Genomic DNA, 21,182 nt, shown 5'->3' with positions numbered 1-21,182 from the left:
CACCTTGTTGTAGCTAATTATCAGTGCACATATTGTGTCAACAGGTTTTCTTAGAATCCTAGTATTTTTTTTGAGCTGAAAGATCCCTGCTTTAGAAGATGATTACTCATTATATCCCTTGCCATAGGACATATATCTGGAAAAAAAAAAAAAAGGGAGGGCACTACAGTGAATTTAAAAACTTCTGCACCGTTAGAGAAACCATCATTAAAATGAAGAGGGAACACACTGTATGGGAGAACATATTTACCAATGTTCCATTGGACAAGAGTTTAATCTTCAAAATATATAAAGAACTCTTATGACCCAACACCAGGGAGACAAACAACCCAATTAAAAATTGTCAAAGGACCTAAACAGACACTTCTCCAAGGAGGACATATACAGGGCCCAGAGACATATGAAAGGATGCTCAACATCACTAGCCAGTAGAGAGATGTTAATGAAAAGCACAATGAGATATCACCTCACACCTGTCAGAATGGCTATCATGAATAAATCAATGAACAACAAGTGCCGGCGAGGATGTGGAGAAAAGGGAACCCTGGTGCACTATTGGTGGAAATGAAGACTGATGCAGTCACTGTGGAAAAGAGTATGGAATTTCCTCAAAAAGTTAAAAATGTAACTACCTTTTGGCTCAGCGATTCCACTGCTGGGAATATACCCCAAGAATCCTGAACTGCCAATTCAAATGAACTCTTGCACCCCAATGCTCATAGCAGTGCTGTTTACAGTAGCCAAGTGCTGGAAACAGCCTAAGTGCCCATCAGTAGATGAGTCGATCAAAAAACTGGTACATTTACACAATGAAAGAAAAAGCAGAAAGAAAGAAGTAATTCCTACCTTTTGTGACAGCACGGATGAAACTGGAGAGTATTATGCTAAGTGAAATAAGCCAGGTGGTAAAAGACCAATAGCATATGATCTCACTTATAAGGAGAATCTAATGAACAAAATAATGAGAAAAATGGAACCAGAGACATGGAAACGTGGAACAGACTAGCAGCTGCCAGAGGGGGGCGGGAGGAATGGTGGAAAGAAGGGGATTAATCGAAGAACATATATGAATGACCCATGGTCATGGACAATGGTGTGGGGATTGACTGTAGGAGTGGGGGGTAGGCTAGGTGGAGGAGGGTAAAGGGGGGAAATGGGACAACTGTAATAGAATAAACAAGAATTTTTTTAAAAGACAACTATTCCATAGATTCTGAACTTCATTAGAATGTTACACATGATAACCTGCCTGCCTATGGGTCATGTTTTGAAAGGTATCTGTCAAACAAAAATACACTTCTTTTTCTCCCCACCTCCTGTTATCTGGATAATCATGATTGCATTATTAAGCTGATATATACTATTTAAAAGCAAAAAATATATAAAAACAGTGACAGATAACTGCTAGACTAAGTGTGATGATCACATTTAAGATATATATAAATATAGATAATTCACTATATTGTACACCTGAAACTAATATAATATTTTATATACCAACTATATTAAGTTAAAAAATAAGATACAAGCAAAAAATTGGGAGTTTTAATGTTTGTTTTATTTAGCCTCATAAAACCACAACTGTGCCTTAAGAAAGTCTTATCACTTCTCCTGGACTATTATTTCCTTGTCAGAAAGCGGAAAATGGTAAAATCAGTATAGTAGCACCTACTTAACCAAGTAACTGTGAGAAAGCATGAGCCTAGTATGTGAGTACTGAGTAAATGTTTATTCCTTTTGTGGCCTTTTTGTGGGCAAAGTTCCATTTTATCATCTTACTGATCCTTGATCCGATCATTGAGGGCCTCCTGGGATCCGATTCTTGGAGTTTAACCACAATTGAGTTCAGCCTTTTTATTTTACAGATGAAGAAATCAAAGCCTGAAAGAAAGGAAATGATCCACTTTGTGCCCTTGACCTCAAAGTGTATGTCAGTTCATTAGCAGTCAGTATAAAGGAGCAGTTGGTGAAAATAAGGCCTGTTGGCTCCCAAATATGTCCAGTCTGGCAGGTGAGCAGTGAGCACTGGGGGAAAAGCCCACACTGTGGCTGAGGAGAGAGGTGGAGCCCAGATTATGCAGGGCCTCCTGTGCCATTTTAACTGTTTTGGCCTCTGTTTTAAGTGTGTGGGGAACCAATAAAGAATGTTAATTATTGGTTATAGTTGGAACATTTTGACAACATTTTTTATTTTTCATCTATATGTTTGGGATAGTCAAATTGCAGGTTTAAAGTTTAGAAGTATTATTGTGTAATCTGATAGGAAGAAATTAGACAGTTTCTACTGAGGACAAGAGCCAAAAGCAATGAGTGTACCAGGCAAGAGAGGTAGGTTGGATGTGAACAGATACACTTGACTGTAAGTGTTGTGACACTGGGCACACCTCTGAGGATTCTCCACACCAGAAAACCATGTCTAGCAGGAGTATTCTTAGCACAGATCATTTGCACCTGATAAGTTTCAAAGTGAACTGTGTCAGATGAAGAATTAATCCTTTTAAGGAACTTTAATAATATGTTCTTAATATAGGCGTTTCCTGTTTGGTTTTCTTTTATAAAATTTTGAGGAATGAGGGGGAAAGCCCTGGATCTACAGTATCTTCCATACTAGCTGTAAAGCAGCAATCACAATATCACACTAAGAGTGTGATATTTTATCTTCCTTTTATCTCCATTCCACATGTCCTATGTTCAGAACACTATACTCAACAGCCTATTAGACCTGTATTTGGCTTATCACACAGGTACTTCCAACTCAGAATTCTAAAACTGGATTCTCTCTCTTTCTCCAAACTGTTTCTCCTTCTAGCTGAATGCATGGAATCATCTTTGATTCATCAGACCAGATCGAAACCAGCAGGCATCCTCTATCCATCTTTTATCTCCCTGCTCATTGGTCATCCATCTTGTGGACTCCACTCCCTCAGAACCACTTGGATTAACAGCTCTTCTCCACATACAGTATGACACTCTAATTTGAGTCCACACCTGGGTGATTGCACCTGCCTCCTGAGTGACCTCTCAGCTCAGTCTGACTGCTTGCAGTCCTTTGTACTGCCTTCCAGGGAGCTTTCCACACTATAAGTCTTGCCAGTCCACTATCTCTTCAAATGCATTTTTGCTTCCACATCCTTCAAAAGTCCAAACTCTTTAGGGTGATATGCAAAGTGCCTCATGATGATGCCCTGACTATGTTCTGAGCATCATGTCTTCCACCTACTGCCCTCAATCCTTAACTCTAGTTATGCAATCTTTGGGCAGTTTTTCAGATACGCCCAGCCCTCCCTTGCCTTTGCCATGTTGTTCTCTTGGCCTGGATGTGCCCCCTCTCCTCTCCTCCTTCAAGCTTCAGCTCAGTTATTATTTCTTCTTCTTCCTACATTCCATCCTGAGGAATGTAGAATTGCAATATGTGACAGTATACAAAGTTCTTTTACAGACATAATTATTTAATTATTTTCAAAGACTATATCAGGTAGATTTGTACTCATTTTATAGACAAGGCTCAGGAATTTGACATGCCCAACATCACACAGCTAGTTAGTAATAGATCTGGGACTGTACCCAGGTCTTCTAGTGCAGGACTTTTTCTGCTGCATCCTGCAAAACAGAATCAGATGGGAGAGCAGAGTGTGTGCAGTGCCCTCTAAGCTGTGACAGATGGTCATCAAGAAAGTGGGGCCATAAGAGAAATCTTCCTTCCTGCGTGTCCCTGCATTGGCTCATTCTGATCTCAGCTAGTGGCTGGGGAATGCATTTTAAGCTCTGAAAAATGCTCCCTCTCCTAACATTGAAAGAAATAAAAACCAATTACAACCAGTGACTTTATTTATTAATTCATTACTTATTTAATAGTTGGATGAAAGAAGTTGGATAAGGACTGTGGGAACAGAGCTTCTTCCTGATGTGTCTGATCCTGTGGTTGGGAGCTTGAGTCTGAGAGTATGTTCAGAACAGAAAACTTTTCTCTGAAAACAGATATTAGATTCTTGGTTGAGTCAGTGATGTGAAAGTGAAAGCTGATGGGTGAGTGAAGACTAGGAAGAACTCACACCTCTCCCCGGTGTTTCCATGATCATCTTGACTCTGGCACACTAAAAACAGATAGTTCAGGGTGGGAATTCGGTCTCCCTGTATTTTACTGCTATGTTTATTGGGAGACGGGAAGGATTTAAGGCCTTCTTTGCTAGCGGGTGTCCTCCTGTTGACTTTACTTTGTCTTCTTACATTTATTGTATCTAGTTAACAAACAATTATATGTTGTTTAATAGTGTATCATGTGCTGTTCTAAGCATCTTACAAACTATTCCATTTAGTTTGTAATCTTGTCAAGAACAGGGCATGTTTCACTCTTATGCTTCTTGTTACATAGTAGACTCTAGGTAACATGGATTTGCTCCAATTGTCAAATATGTTTTAGAGAACTTAAAAGAAGAAAATCTATTGTGTTTATCCATAGTTTTACTCTATTTTTATTTATTCTTGATGTTCTAAAATTCCTTTCAGTTTCAAGGACATCTTTTAGGGTTGGTTATATCTGTTGCTGACAAATTTTAGTGTTCTTTCTTCTAAAAATGTCTTGATTTTCCCTTTATTACTCAAGGATATTTCACTGGATATTGAATTCTGAATTCAAAGTTCTTTTCTTACAGTACTTGAAGCGTGCATGTATCTTTGGGTTTTATTTATCTAATAAGTATCTTCACCATCTAACCATACTCTACAGAACAGGGCTGCCTGTGGGTGTCCCCAATGTCTGCACTTCTTACAGGTCCAGAACCCCAAGTAGTTTTTTAGCAAATGTAGGAACAGATGAGCAGTCTGAGATTTAGAGAGGTGAAGGCACCTTGAATAATCAAGGCTATATAGTGCTTGTTGTGGGCTGAACTATTTTTGCTAAAAAGATAGGCTGACGGCCTAAGCCCTGACATCCTTGAATGTGACCTTATTTGGAAATAGGGTCTTTGCAGATGATCAAGTTAAAATGAAGACATCAGAGTGGACCTTATTCAGTATGACTGCTGCCTTTAAGAAGAGAAACCACCATGTGGTGACAGATACACAGAGACTGTGTGACGACAGTGCCAGAGATTGGCGTTTCACTGCTGTAGGCAAAAGGATGCCAAGGACTGTCAGAGAGCACCAGCAGCTATGAGAAAAGCCTGGAACAGATTCTCCTGTGGATCTTCAGGAGCGCAGCCCTACTGACACTTTGATTTCAGATTTCTGGTTTCCAGAACTCTAATGGAATAATTCCCTATTGTTCTAAGCCACCGGGCTTATTGTACTTGGTTATGGCAGCCTTAGGACACCCCTACAGTGGTTAAGATAATAAGTGGTAGGTCAGGATGAAAACACAAACTAGCTTGGCTGTAAGTCTTCTGAAGTGTCAGTTTCTTGTTTGCATGATTTCAAGCAAATTATGTCATTTCTCTATGCCTCAGTTTTCTTGTGTGTAAAATTGTATTACTAATAAAACCTGCTTCACAGATTTGCTCTGAAGCTTCAATGACATTTGACATTCACTGATATCGGTCATCCCACAGAGCTCTAGTAGGGGTGAGGATGTGTGGACCTCCTGGCAACTTGAAGCCATGAGGAAATGCCAACAATAAGGGACAACGGTCATCTGAAGTTAGGGGGCATAGCAGCTGATGCAGTTTGAGGCAATGACAGAAGAGAATTATGTGCCAGAGCATCAGATAACTTGAATGGAGTCTCAAGGTGAGAATGCAAGAAAAGTAAAATCCATGCAGGTGTCTGAGGATACAGCACCATAAGCACCAGGACATGTCAACCTGAGTGAGAGCAAGTGATGGCAGGGAGACAAAGCTGTCGTGGGAGAAGGCAGCCATCTCTGGTGACCCATGTTCCTACTCTATCTTTTGCACACTTCAGAGGGGGCAGTGGTGTCATCAGGCAGTGAAAAAAGAGACTTGCACAGTGTCCATGCTTGGGATCTCTTGCTGCCTCAATAGCTCTTGGACATGGACCTGTCCAGGTACTGCTTTGTTACCCCCAGGGGCTGCACAAACCATCAAGAATGTTCTATTACTCAGACAGAGGCAGTAACCACCAGTGCTCCCTCAGAGTGCTATGGTAAGAAGAAAGACATCATGGAATGATTCTATTGTCTTAGTACCTCCCAGGGGCAGAATGGAGCCTGTAGGCTTGGGATACAGGTACAGACCTTGACTCAGTACAAGAATGAGTGTTTGATAATCAAACCTAAAATAAGGCAGTGAGCCCTTGACACTGTAAGTATGCAGGCAGGGCTACCTGGTTCTGTGTCACAGCAGGGATATGTCCAGCAGGAGTAGTGCAGATCAGTGTTCAGACCTGAGTGTGCACCCGATCACCAGGGGCTTGGTAGGACATGAATTGCTGGGTGTTTAAAGACATGTAGTATCTCAGTCAGCTGGGGCTGCTATAACAAAGTACCACAGACTGGGTGGCTTAAACAATAGAAACTTATTTTTCACAGTTCTGGAGGCTGGAAGTCTGAGGTCAGAGTGCCAGTGTGGTTGGGTTGCAGATAGCCGTCTTCTCATTGTGTCCTCACATGGTGAAAGGAATGAGGGAGCACTATTTTATAAGATTACTAATCCCATTCATGAGGGCTCCACCTTCATAACCTAATGTCTTCCCAAAGGTTCCATCTCCTAGCATTATCACACTGGGGTTAGGGCTTCAAAATACAATTTTGTGAACAGACCCTCAGTCTAGAACACATAGGTCCAGGGTAGGGCCTGAGGGCTTGCATTTCTAACAAGCTCTACACTTTGAGAACCCCTGGTAGAGATAATCCTGAGATTTGATAAATTCTGAAGTAACTATCCCTCAGTAACCACAAAGCACACAAGATACTAATTTTGAAACTAGACTGATTGCTTAATCTCTTTGCATTTCACATTTTCTATAGTTACACCTGCAATTCTCTGCTCAGTGAAAAGAAGTAAGCCACTCTGGGCGCCTCTGTCTTTTACTGGTATCTAGAAAAATATGAGAAGGTAGGAGCTACGGACAAGACACCACCTCATGCCTTATCCCCGAGGCTTACATGAGTTTGGAGGATGGCACCACCTCCTCCTGCTCTCATTCTGGTTTGTGGGTGTGATTGATCACAGGTGTGACAGCAATCTTCAAAGGTATTTCTGGATTAGGTGGAGGCATCTGATCACTCCTGTGGAGTAGTACAGATTTTGAACATTTGGCCATGTCAGCTATTGATTGATTTCAGCAGACATTCACTGACCTTTTCAAAGATGTTAAATATGATGAAGCTATGACTTAAGAAAATAGACAATTGCCCCTTTAGCAAACCATGGGGAAGATGGTGCTGAGTCCAACTCTAACTGTTCCATTGTCCTATTTTTGGTAACAAATTATTTAAAAAATTACTGATTAAAACAACACACAATTATTATTTCATTATTCTGAAGGAGTGTATACCATTTTAAAGTGTCAGCAGGGCTGGTTCCTTCTGGGCACTATGGAGGAGAGAGTACGTTACCTTGCCTTTTCCAACTTCTAGAGGAAAGAATCAATTCAACTTTTGCTTCCATCATCACATCTGCTTTTGTGACTCCCTTGCCTCTATGTTATAAGGACCTTTGGAATTACATTGTATCTATTTGGGTAATCCATCTCAAGAACCTCAACTCAACCACATCTGCAAAACCCCTTGTGCCATATAAGGTAATGTAGTCATAGGCTCTAGAGATCAGAATGTGGACATGTTTGGGGGCAATTATTCTGTACACCATGCCCTGGAAGAATGCCAACCCAGCGGTGTTGCAGAACCACAGAGCAGGTGACCCCAAGCTGGGTGCTGAAGGCTGAAAGAGGAGCTGCATAGAGAGAGTGCTGTTGCACAGGGAACCCAGGAGGACTAGGGAGAGAAGTGCAGTGTCAGGAATTGTGCGTGGGGTCTTAGCATCCCTTTCTCTTTTACTTCTCCAAATAACCCCATGAAACCCTCTCTCTGGAAGAGAAAACTGAACCTCTAAGATGTTCATGCACATTCCAGAACTGAATTCAGGTCCTAAGATTCCTAAACTTGTGTTATTTTTATGACACCATTGTAAGAAACTGCACTGTGATCAGAATGTGGGAGACAGGCGGCATTGGGCTTAAAAGTGAGTTATACACAGACAAGAATAAAGAGAGAAAGAAAAGGAAAGGAATAGTATTGGGGGACATCCTTAGGCTAGGGTGATACAGGGCATTGTCATAGCCTTGGCTTTAGTTTTTGTGTAACTCTGACCACTGAGCACCATCATTGCCCTGCATCTGAAGAGAAGCTCAGGGATATGAGAAATAAGCAGAACCAGCAGGCGAGGGGCCCCAGTTTATGTCAATTTGGTTGGTTGACACTAGGTTGTGATGCCTTTCTGTTCAATACCAAAGATTTGGGACTTCATCCTGAACTGTTGCTGATTCAATGTTTGGCTGTGGGTCAGACAATTGGAGTATGAGAAGAGCTGGACTGAAGTGGGGAGGGAAAGCTGGAAGGCTGAGGAGCAGCTCTAGAAGTCATTCTGGGATTGGCTTTAGCTCAAGTGGTTACTTTGTCATAGCAGTCACTAGAAGTCATTCTGCATTCAGGTCTGATGGTGGGCTTGGAAATATGTCTAGTGTCAGATGAACTGGGAAGGGTGAGAACCACCATCAGGAGGGTTCCAGGCTCTCACTTTAATGGTCCTGAGAGGGATATGGGAGACAAAGGTTGGTTTTATCATAAGGATATAATAATTTACCCATTTTAATAATTATGAAGATACCCATTCATAATTTACATTTTTTTCAAGAGCATAGAGTAAAAGATAAAAAGCAAATTTGTCCCCTGCCTTCTGTTCCTTTCCAATTCCTCATGTAAAACTCCCCAGATGTAGTCTCTATTAAAATATTTTCAATAGAGGCAAGATGGCAGAAGAGTGAATGGAAGTCACATTGATCTCCTCCTAGGACCAATCTGGAATTACAATTAAATTGTGGCAAAATAACCTATAACAAACAACTGAACAATAGCAAGAGAGGAGCCTTATAACTTCGGACAGACAGAAGGATCAGCTTTAGCACAACCTGACTGGCAAGGAATGTGGTAAAGACTCAAGAAGGCGGGCAGGGTGTCCATGAGCAGCAACTCCAGAAGGATATTGAAATGGCCAGTGGGATCCCCCTGAGAAGAGTAGGGTCTAAACCATAAGTGGGGATCTCTAGCCCACAGCACCAGAGCCCAAAAAGTACACAGAAAACAGCCAGCTGCGAAAAGCGGCAGGCTTGCTCTGCCAGAGACAGGCGGCTGGAGATGCAAAGAGCCATTTAAAGGGCCAACATATAAATTTTTATTTGCAGCCACTTACCCTGGGCTTTGGCAAAAGCAGGGGCAGAATGGGCTAGAGACACCTGAGGAGAGACTAGGGATGGAAGCTTTGGGGAGAGAACTGAGGGAATAGCCCGCAGGATCCTGGTGCTGACTCATCCCCCATACCACAGTAGCCATCTTGCTTGGGCAGACCACTGTCCTGAGCAGCAGCAGCCTGAGAGGACACAATAGCCCCACCACCAGGAGGGACTCTGCCCCTCCCTGTAGTGCCAAAGCCTGACTGCTGAGTTCAGAGTGGCAGCCACACATAGTAGAACCCTGGCTAAATAGGACACAGAGTGGTCTAAAGGCACTTGAGGAGAGACTGGAGACAGAGGCTTTCGGGTGAAAACTGAGAGAGTAGCCGACAGGATCCCAGTGCTGATTCCTCTCTAATACAGCAGCAGCCTACTGGCTCAGGGAGACCACTCCTACGAGCAGCAGCAGTGTGGGACAAAATAGCCCCGCCTCCAGAAGGGACTCTGCCTCACTCTGTGGTGCCTAAGCCTGACTGCTGAGTGCAGAGTGGCTAGATTAATTGAAGGAGACAGCCACAGACAGTAGATTCCTGGGAGTCTCAAATAGACTGTGTAAGATAGTATGGGGTAACAACTGACATCATCAGAGGAAGACTTAAAAGAAAAACAGCAGTAAATACTACAGGTTACCAAGACTAAATCCATGGTGGTCTTCTCCATGATTTGTGATAGTGCCTTTACTACATAACTTTTTAACATTTGTTTCAGGTCCAACAAGTTTGTGCATACTAAGTCATTAGACTTTATGCTAATAGTTTGTTTCTCTCCTTTATTATAATATTCTTAATCTCTTTACAACCTTATTAATACTAGTTCATTTGCTGTTCATACTGGGATTGCAGGGAGGGGGAATATTTTTGTGGATGTGGATTTGTTACCTGGGCTTTGTGGTTGTGTTCTGGCACCACCTGCACAAAAACTACAACAAGACATTGTGGGCAGAGCGACCCTCAATCAACCAGCTAGAGGGTAGGACCCACCAAAGAACGACCAAACAACAATCAAAACCCAATTACTGATTGGAGAGGAAAAGATGGCGGAGGAGTGAAAGGGAGTCACGCTGACCTCCTCCCAAAACCAAACTGGAATTGCAACTAAATAATGGAGTAATCACCTGGAAAGCAGTGGAGCGATAGTGGGAGAGGAGCCTTGGTGCCGCGGACAGTGGATTCGACTCTCACACATCCCAACGGGTGAGAAGTGCGGTGGAGGCTCGAGAGGGTGGGCCGGGTACGCACGGGCACTGGCACCAGAGGGGCATTGAAACGGCCAGTTAGCGTCCCCCCGAGAAGAACGGGGTCTGAATCATAAACAGGAACCCCTAAACTACAGCAGCTAAAGCCGAGAAAATACAGACAAAACGCAACACCAAAAAGCTTAGGGGCGCTCTCTGCCAGAGACAGGTGGCTGGGGATGCAAAAAGACATTTAAAGGGCAAACGCAAAAGTTGCAGCGGCAGCCACCCTCCTTGATCGCTGGGTACAGGCGGCAGCAGGGTGGGCTGGTGCCTGGGAAAAGACTGGTGAGGAAAACTTTGTGAAGAGAACTGAGACTGCAGCCGGTGGAGCCCGGGTGATAACGCACTTCCCACTCTCCAGCTACCATCTCGCTCAGGCATAAGGGAATCAATTAACCTGCCTTTTGTGCGCTCCGCACACAGCTTGTACGCCTGTGAGCTACGGGGCTGAGTGCAGACTGGCTGGGAGAGCCTTGAGGAGAGACTGGAGACGGAGGCGTTGGGGAAAGAACGGGAGGAGGAACCGGGGAGTCCCGACTCCCTCCCCGTTCGGTAGTCTCCACTGTGGGCTGGAAAGGCGCGACCCCAAAGAGGCAGAAGCGGGGCGCGCATGAACCAGACTGCCTGCGATTGAAACGCAGTCCGCAAAGGGGTTGGATCCTCGGCCGAAGGGGTCACAGAACTGCCCAGAGGCCCCTAAGGGGAGACTAGAAACGGAGGCACTGGGGAAAGAATGGGAGGAGGAACCGGGGAGTCCTGACTCCTTCTCCTTGCCGAAGTCTCCATTGCGCGGGAAGAGGCCACACCCCCAAAGAGCCAAAAGCCGAAAAGCAAACATAGAAACCCCCAAAACACCCAGAGCAGGCGCGCACACTTGCGCCGAGTGACTGGCGAGGGTTGGCGAGCGTGTGTGTGACCCACGCGGGCTGGCGAACGCTTGCACCTGCCGGCAAGGCCTCACACAGACTGGCACCCATACGGCCTGCGAGGGATTGCACAGAGGGGCAAGGGCAGGCGTAAATTGACCTACCCGCCGCGATTGCCGAGCAGCCCACAAAATAAGTAGAGCTGCCCAGAGTCCCTGGAGGAGAGACCAGAAACAGGATTAACCGGAGAGTCCTAGAGCTGATTTCCTCCCATTTCCGTAGTCCCCATTTGGCGAGGGCAAGCAACGCACCCAAAGAGCCAAAAGCGGGGAAAACACACAATAGAAGACCCTAAACGGACCAGTGCCGCGAAGCTCGCGTGCCAGGGAGGCCAGATGAGCACGGGAGGTCCCGAATAAGCCCCCTGGTCTGGGGCAAACACATGCGAGCCCAGGCAGGTGGGGGACCCTGCCGCGCTGGGAACGCGCTCAAGGAGCTCTCCTGAGAGCGCAGAGAGATCCCAAAAAATAGCCCAGCCCTGACCGAAGGGGTCACAGAGCTGCTCCAAGCAGGAGTCAGACACAGGCATTAGACTCCTGAAAGGCTCAAACAAACAACCCAAGGCCCTATAGGGTCAACAACTGACAGCATCAGAGGCAAGCCCAGAAAGAAAAGTAAAGGACAAAAATACTTAACAGACTCTCACAAAAATGGGAAGAAAAAGAAGTTCCCCCCAAATGAGTGGAAAAGTGGACAACCCACAGAGAGAGCTCAATGAAATAGAGGCAAGGGAACTATCAGATATGGAATTTAAAACAATGGTTCTAAGGAAGCTCAATGAGCTCAGCCAGCTCAAAGATAACTATGAGAAACTGCAGAGAAACTATCAGGATCTTACAGCAAACTATATCAGCCTGGAAAAGGACATAGAAACTATCAAGAAGACACAAGAGGATATGAAGAATACCATTTCTGAATTGAAGAACACAGTAGAAGGAATCCAAAGCAGGCTGGATGAAGCCGAGGATCGAATCAGTGAGATGGAGGACAAGGTAGAAAAAAGCTCCCAGAAAGAACAAGAAATGGAAAAACGGCTCAAAAAGAATGAAGAAGCATTTAGGGAAATGCAGGACAACCTGAAATGCAATAATATCCGTATAATAGGGATACCAGAAGGAGAAGAAGAGGAGCAAGGAATAGAGAACCTCCTCGAAAAAGTGATGATGGAAAATTTCCCTAATTTGAGGAGAGAAAGGCTCTCATGGATCCAGGAGGCACAGAGGACCCCACTCAAGAAGGACCCAAGGAGGTCCACTCCAAGACACATCATCATTAAAATGGCAAATGTCAAAGACAAAGAGAGAATCCTCAAGGCAGCAAGGGAGAAGGAGAAAGTAACATACAAGGGGGCCCCGATACGCCTAGGAGCTAGCTGACTTCTCAACAGAAACACTACAAGCCAGAAGGGAATGGCAACAAATATTCCAAGCCATGAAAAGCAAGGGCCTACAGCCAAGGCTGCTCTACCCAGCTAGGCTCTCCATTAAAATAGAAGGAGAAATACGGAGTTTCCCAGACAAAAGAAAGCTAAAAGAATACATCTCTACCAAACCAGCACTCCAAGATATGCTAAGGGGACTGGTTTAAGCAGATGAAGGAAAAGAATGAGACGGAGAGGAACACAAGTACAAAGAGAAAAGATGAGTAAGTTTCTATCAGTAATATCTCTCAATGTGAATGGATTAAATGCCCCAATCAAAAGACACAGGGTAGCTGAATGGATAAGAAAACATGACCCACACATGTGCTGCCTACAAGAGACCCACCTCAGAGCAAAAGACCTACACAGATTGAAAGTAAAGGGATGGAAAATAATATTCCAAGCAAATGGACATGAAAAAAAGGCTGGCGTTGCCATACTTGTATCAGACAAAGTAGATTTCAAAGCAAAGGCCATAAAGAGAGACCCAGAGGGGCACTTTATCATACTTAAAGGAAGAATCTATCAAGAAGACATCAACATTGTAAACTTATATGCTCCCAATATAGGAGCCCCCAAGTTTATAAGGAAATTGTTGGATGACTTCAAAAAAGATATAGATAGCAACACACTGATAGTAGGGGATTTCAACACCCCACTGTCAAAAATGGACAGATCTTCCAAACAAAACATTAATAAACATATCGTGGTGCTGAATGAAACACTGAATCAAAGAGACTTAACTGACATATATAGAATCTTACATCCCAAAGAAGAAAAATACACATTCTTTTCAAATGCTCATGGCAGTTTTTCAAAGATAGACCACATGATAGGACACAAAGCAAGCCTCAGTAAATTCAGGAAAATTGAAATAATACCAAACTTTTTCTCAGACCACAAGGCCTTGAAACTCGAAATCAAACTCAAAGAGAAACTTCAAAAACTTGGAAACTCATGGAGACTGAACAGTACACTATTAAACAATGAATGGGTCAATAATCAGATAAGAGAAGAAATCAAAAAATTTCTGGAAACAAATGAAAATGAACAGACAACTGTCCAAAACCTATGGGACACAGCAAAGGCAGTCCTGAGAGGGACGTTCATAGCAATACAGGCTTACCTTAAAAAGATAGAAACATTTCAAATAAAAGACCTAACACTACAACTCGAAGAACTGGAGAAACAAAAACAAATAAATCCCAGAGCAAGGAGAAGGAAGGAAATAGTCAAGATTAGAGCAGAACTGAATGACATAGAGACAAAAAGAACAATTCAGAGGATCAACCAATCCAGAAGCTGGTTCTTTGAAAAGATTCATAAAGTGGACAAACCTTTAAGCAGACTCATCAAGAAAAAAAGGGAGAGGACCCAAATTAATAATATCAGAAATGAAAGAGGAGAAATAACAACTGATACCACAGAAATACAAATGATTATCAGAAACTATTATGAACAATTATATGCCAAGAAATTTGAAAATCTTGATGAAATGGACAAATTTTTAGAAAAGTATAATCTTCCAACACTGAAGGAGGAAGAAACAGAAAGCTTGAACAAACCGATAACAGTTGGGGAAATGGAAGCAGTAATCAAGAAACTCCCAGCACACAAAAGCCCAGGGCCAGACGGTTTCCCAGGAGAATTTTACAAAACATTTAAGGAAGAGCTAACCCCTGTCCTTCTCAGACTATTCCAAAAAATCCAAGAGGAGGGAAGACTGCCAGACTCCTTCTATGAGGCCAGCATCACCCTGATCCCAAAACCCGATAAAGACCCTACAAAGAAAGAAAACTACAGGCCAATTTCGCTGATGAACATGGATGCTAAAATCCTCCACAAAATAGTGGCAAACCGTATCCAGCAATACATTCAAAAGATTATCCATCACGATCAAGTGGGATTCATCCCAGGGATGCAGGGATGGTTCAATATACGCAAATCAGTAAACGTGATACACCACATAAATCAAAGAAAAGACAAAAACCACATGATCATCTCGATAGATGCAGAAAAAGCATTTGACAAGGTACAGCACCCATTTATGATCAAAACACTCAGCAAAATGGGAATAAATGGGGCATTCCTTAACGTAATTAAGGCCATATATGAAAAACCTACAGCCAATATCATACTCAACGGGCAAAAACTGAAAGCTTTCCCACTAAGATCGGGAACACGACAAGGATGTCCGCTCTCACCGCTTCTTTTCAACATCGTATTGGAAGTCCTAGCCACAGCGGTCAGACAAGAGAAAGAGATAAAAGGCATCCAAATAGGAAAGGAGGAAGTAAAACTATCATTGTTTGCAGATGACATGATAGTGTACATAGAGAACCCTGTAGACTCTACCAAAAAACTCCTCAACCTAATAAGTGAATTTGGCAAAACAGCAGGATACAAAGTCAACATTCAGAAATCAAAGGCGTTTCTGTACACCAGCAATGCAATAGAAGAAGAAGAAATCAGGAAAAATATACCATTCGATATAGCACGAAAAAAGATAAAGTACCTAGGGATAAATTTAACCAAAGACACAAAAGACCTGTATGCAGAAAACTATGCAACATTGAAAAAAGAAATTAAGGAAGACACAAATAAATGGAAGCATATACCGTGCACATGGATTGGAAGAATTAATATCCTTAAAATGTCCATACTACCAAAAGCAATTTATAGATTCAACGCAATCCCTATTAAGATACCAATGACATATTTCACAGAAATAGAACAGACATTTCAAAAATTTATATGGAACCATAAACGACCTCGAATAGCCGCAGCAATTTTGAGAAAGAAACACAAAGTAGGAGGGATCACAATACCGGACATCAAACTCTACTACAAAGCCACTATACTCAAAACAATCTGGTACTGGCACAAGAACAGACCCATAGACCAGTGGAACAGAATAGAAAGCCCAGAAATAAGCCCAGGTCTCTATGGACATCTAATATTCGACAAAGGGGGCAGAAGCATAAAATGGGGCAATAACAGCCTCTTCAACAAATGGTGTTGGGAGAGCTGGATGGCTACATGCAAAAAATTGAAATTGGATCATCAGCTGACACCATACACAAAAATAAACTCAAGATGGATAAAAGACTTAAATATAAGTCGCAACACCATCAAAGTCCTCGAGGAGAACATTGGCAGGAAACTCTCAGATATCCCACGCAGCAATTTTTTCACTGATATGTCTCCTAAAGCAAGGGACATAAAGGAAAGAATAAACAAGTGGGACCTCATCAAAATAAGAAGCTTCTGCACGGCGAAAGAAAACATCAGCAAAATGAAAAGGGAGCCAACCATTTGGGAAAATATATTTGCTAATGATACATCAGATAGAGGTTGGATCTCCAAGATATACAAAGAACTCACTCGACTTTACTCCAAGAAGACAAACGATCCAATCAAAAAATGGGCAAAGGACCTGGGCAGATGCTTTTCTAAGGAGGAGATACAGAGGGCCCAGAGGCATTTGAAAGGATGCTCTGCATCACTAGCCATCAGAGAAATGCAGATCAAAACCACCATGAGGTATCACCTCATATCGGTCAGAATGGCCATCATAAACAGATCCACAAACAACAGGTGCTGGCGAGGCTGTGGAGAAAAGGGAACTCTAGTCCACTGTTGGTGGGAATGCAGAATGGTGCAGCCACTATGGAAAGCAGTGTGGAATTTCCTCAGAAAGCTGAAAATGGAACTGCCTTTTGACCCAGCGATTCCCCTGCTGGGACTATACCCTGAGAACACCAAAACGCCAATACAAAAGAACCTATGCACCCCAATGTTCATAGCAGCACAATTTACAATAGCCAAGTGTTGGAAGCAACCTAAATGCCCATCAGTAGATGACTGGATCAAAAAATTATGGTACATATACACAATGGAATACTACGCAGCAGAAAGAAAAAAAGAAGTACTAAACTTTGCGACAGCATGGATGGAACTGGAGAGCATCATGCTAAGCGAAATAAGCCAGGGGGCGAAAGACAAATACCATATGATCTCACCTATAAGCGGAACCTAACCAACAATGCAAAGAAGCAAGGCAAATATGACCAGCAACACTGAAAGGAAAAGAAATCAACAGAGACAAGAGGGAAGGGGGGGGGGCAGGAAAAGGGAAGGGAAGGGGAAAGTCAAGGAACATATAGCAAGGACTCATGGACAAAACCAAAGGGGAAGAGCTGAGGGAGGGAAGGTGGGAGGGGGCAAGGGAAAGAGGTAGGGGGAAGGCAGAGACAAATGTATTTAAAAAGTAAATAAATTAAAAAAAAAATGGGCAAAGGATCTGAACAGATACTTCTCCAAGGAGGACATACACAGGGCCCGGAGACATAAGAAAGGATGTTTAATATCACTAGTCATCAGAGAAATGCAAATTAAAACCACAATGAGATATCACTTCACACCTGTCAGAATGACCATCATGAACAAATCAACAAACAACAAGTGCTGGCAAGGTTGTGGAGAAATGGGAACCCTAGTACAGTGATGGTCGGAATGCACACTGGTGCACCCACTGTGGAGAACAATTTGGAATTTCCTCAAAAATCTAAAAATGGAATTGCTTTTTTGACCCAGCAATTCCACTGCTGGGATTATACTCTAAGAATTCCCAAACACCAATTCAAAAGGACATATGTACCCCAATGTTCATAGCAGTACAATTTACAATAGCCCAGTGGTGGAAGCAACCTAAATGTCCATCAGTAAATGAGTGGATCAAAAATCAAAATTATCCAAAATAGAATACACACAAAAAAAGAAGACTGAAAAGAAAAAGAACAGAACTTTAGTGAGCTGTGGGACAATTTCAAGTGGTCTATCAGTCTTGTCATTGGAATCCCAGAAGAGAGGAAAGGAAAAAAAAACATTTGAAGAAATAATACTTTAAAATTTTTAAATTTGAGGAAAATTGCAAATCCAGATATCCATGAAGCTCAACCAATCTCCCAAAAACAAAACCATACCAGGTTACATCATAATCAAATTGCTGGAAACCCGATAAAGAGAAAATCTTATGTTGCAGCTAGAGAAGAAAAGGTATGATACAAGAACAAAGGAAAGGATGACAATAGACTGTGCAGGCCAGAAGACAATAAAACAGTATTTTTAAGTGCTGCAAAAAATAAATAAATAAATAAATAAATAAATAAATAAATAAACAAAATAAAAAAACAATGTCAACCCAGAATTTTATACTTAGTGAAAATACAACTGAGATATTCCAGGTATTCTGACAGTCCTCGTAAGTCCCCAGCTGAGGGCCCCTTGGCTCCTTTTTACTCATTTGTCTCATTATCCTGGAATGAGTATTCTCCCCAAAAGATCTTACCTTGGCCCTGGCTGGTGTGGCTCAGTGGATCAAGCCCTGGGCCTGTGAACCAAAGGGCTGCTGGTTTGATTCCCAGTCAGGGCACATGCCTGGGTTCTGGGCCAGGTCCCCAGTAGTGGGCACACAAGAGTCAACCACACATTGATGTTTCTCACCCTCTTTTTCTCCTTTCTTTCACTTCTCTAAAAATAAGTAAGTAAATATATTTTTTTAAAAAAGATCTTACCTTGGGTCCATCTCCATCCTCCTTTCTTCAGCCCATCCCCATGTTTCCTAGCCAGTGTCTTTTCCCTCCTATGCCTGATCCTACAACTCAGGTTTAGCAGTATTTTTGAAGGTTTGACCTATTTTTAACAGTTGCAGTATCAACACTTGCTTTAACAAATAAACCTCAAGACTTCTGTGGCTTAACACACTAGTGGTTTATGTTTCATTCTGTTGGACGTATTTATCCAACATGGATGTTCCTGGTCTGTGGATGGTGTTTCTCCCAGCAGTAACGCAAGGATCTAGGCTCCTTCTATCTCACAGCTTCTTCATCCTCTGGAGCCTCAGGATCCTCTGTGTCTAGGTGGTGGGAAGATGTTATGAGTTGAATTGTGTCCCTTGTGACACTTGACTTTTCTTCCCAGACTTTAGTCTATCTTAATGAATGTTCCATATGCACTTGAACACAATATGTGTAATGTTGCTGTTGGGTGAGTATTCTATAAGCTTTAATTTAGTCAACGTGGTCAATAGTGTCGTTCACTTTTCAATATCCTTACTGATTTTTTTGATCAGTTTGTACTGTCATTTTACTCTCAGAGATTAAATATTTTTAAAGAATTAAGTTCCTTTTAATTATAAATTGTCCTTCATTATCTTTGTTAATATTGCCTGTGATGAAATCTACTTTGTCTGATATCATGATAGCCACTGTAGATTTTGTTTAATTAGTTTGTATTGTGTGTCTTTTCTCATTTAAAACAAATTTAGCTTATCTATGTTTTTTAAATTGATCTATAATTGATATATTGTATTAGTTTCAGGTGTACAACATAATTTGAGATATGTACCTATTGCAAAATGATCACCACAATTAATCTAGTTAATATCCATCCCCATACATAGTTACAAATTTTTTCTTGTGATTGGAACTCCTAAGATATATTCTCTTAGCAACTTTCAAATATAAAACACAATATTATCAATTATAGTCAACATGCTGTACATTACATCCCCAGGACTTACTTATTGTATAACTGGAAGTTGATACTTTTTGAGCTCCTTCACCCATTTCACCCATCCACCCCCACCCACCATCTCTGGCAACACCAACCTGTTCTCTGCATGAATTCGGAGTTTTTGTTTGTTTTGCTTTTATAGATTCTAAATATAAGTGAGACTATACCATTTTTGTCTTTCTCTGCCTCACTTATTTCACTTGGCATAATGCCCACAAGCTAAGGATTGCTGACGCCAGCAGAAGCTGGAAGAAAAGGGAAAGGATCCTCCTTGAGCCTTCAGAGGGAGTGTGCCCTTGCCCACTCCTTGATCTTGGACTTTCAGTCTCCATAACTGAAACACTAGATCTCTCTTGTTCTAAGCCACCTCATCTAGAGTGTTTTTTTATGGCAGCTCTAGGAAATTCACAGGGGCAGAGATGGTCCTGTTTTAGAATCCTTCTTTCCAGTGTTTTTAAATATTAGAAATTGCCCCCATCTCCTTAGGAAATATAAAGTTTTCAGTGGGGGTGGAGGTGCAAATTGTGAATCTTGCTCTCAAAGACCTTAAAGACCTGATGGCAGAGATTAAAAAGTAAATAAACATATAATACATAAACAAACACCTCTTTTCCAGAGAATTCTGCCCATCAAAGGAGCTGGCTGGAAAAACAGGCTGGAGCTCAGTTGTTGCTCCAAGAGAGCCCGGCAGAGGGCAGGCGGCCCATGTGGTCATCACCACACACACCCTGTGCTCAGTTATAAGCCTAGTACGCCTCCCATGAGTTTCTGTTCTGTCAGCAACTGTCTGAGCTCAGCCAGGGACGTTGGCCACTTCCATAGCCCCTTCTTCCTCTCCTTGGAAGCTTTCACTCACCAATTTTGTGGTCCTGGGGCCGCTGCAGGTCAATCACACCCTTTAGGAAGATGCCTACACCTAATGGCTCCCTCAGAAAATCCACTACTCATTCATTCCCCAGGGGAGAAGCTGAGGTTCAAGACAGAGAGGGAAGGAGGGAAGGAGGGGTTCACCCTGAGTCATCTGTCCAGTCCAGGCATTTCTTCCTTCCAGCCCATGCTGGGAAGATTCCTGTCTTCACTCAAAGATCTCAAACCCAAGGCTGAGCCTGCACAAGACAGAGTGCGGGCCTGTGAGCATGTGACGGGAGGCAGCCAGGGACTCTGGGCAGTGCAGGAGGGCTTCCATATACCTGGCTCCAGTGGACATTCTTTCAGTGGCCTGCTGCATGACTCTGAGCCTGGAAACCCCTTATACAAGGAAAGTGCCTGCTGGAAGGGGACTGTGAGGTGGGAGGAGGCCATGTCAACATCTACCTAGAGTCACTAGCAGTGTCTCTACATCCAAGCTTTGAAGGCTGATCTGAAACACACATCTGAGCACCAGCATCTGCTTCCGGACCTCTCAGCCCTTCATTCTCTACCTCTTTTTCTGAGTGTTGGTATATATGCTTCTTCATCTTTGTCACTCCCACCAGAGCTGGGCCCCCACAGATCTTCTAGCATAGGGTTTGAATATTTTTAAGAATTTATTTATCTATTTTTAAAGAGGGGGAAGGGAGGGAGAAAGAGGGAGAAAAACATCGATGTAAGAGAGAAACATCAATTTGTTGCCCCTCAT

This window comes from Pteronotus mesoamericanus, unplaced genomic scaffold, assembly GCF_021234165.1.
Source record: "Pteronotus mesoamericanus isolate MK-2021 breed Mesoamerican mustached bat unplaced genomic scaffold, CSHL_Meso_final scaffold_125, whole genome shotgun sequence".
Taxonomy (NCBI): Eukaryota; Metazoa; Chordata; class Mammalia; order Chiroptera; family Mormoopidae; genus Pteronotus; species Pteronotus mesoamericanus.
The sequence above is the reverse complement of the archived record's forward strand: the minus strand, read 5'-3'. Positions refer to the sequence as shown.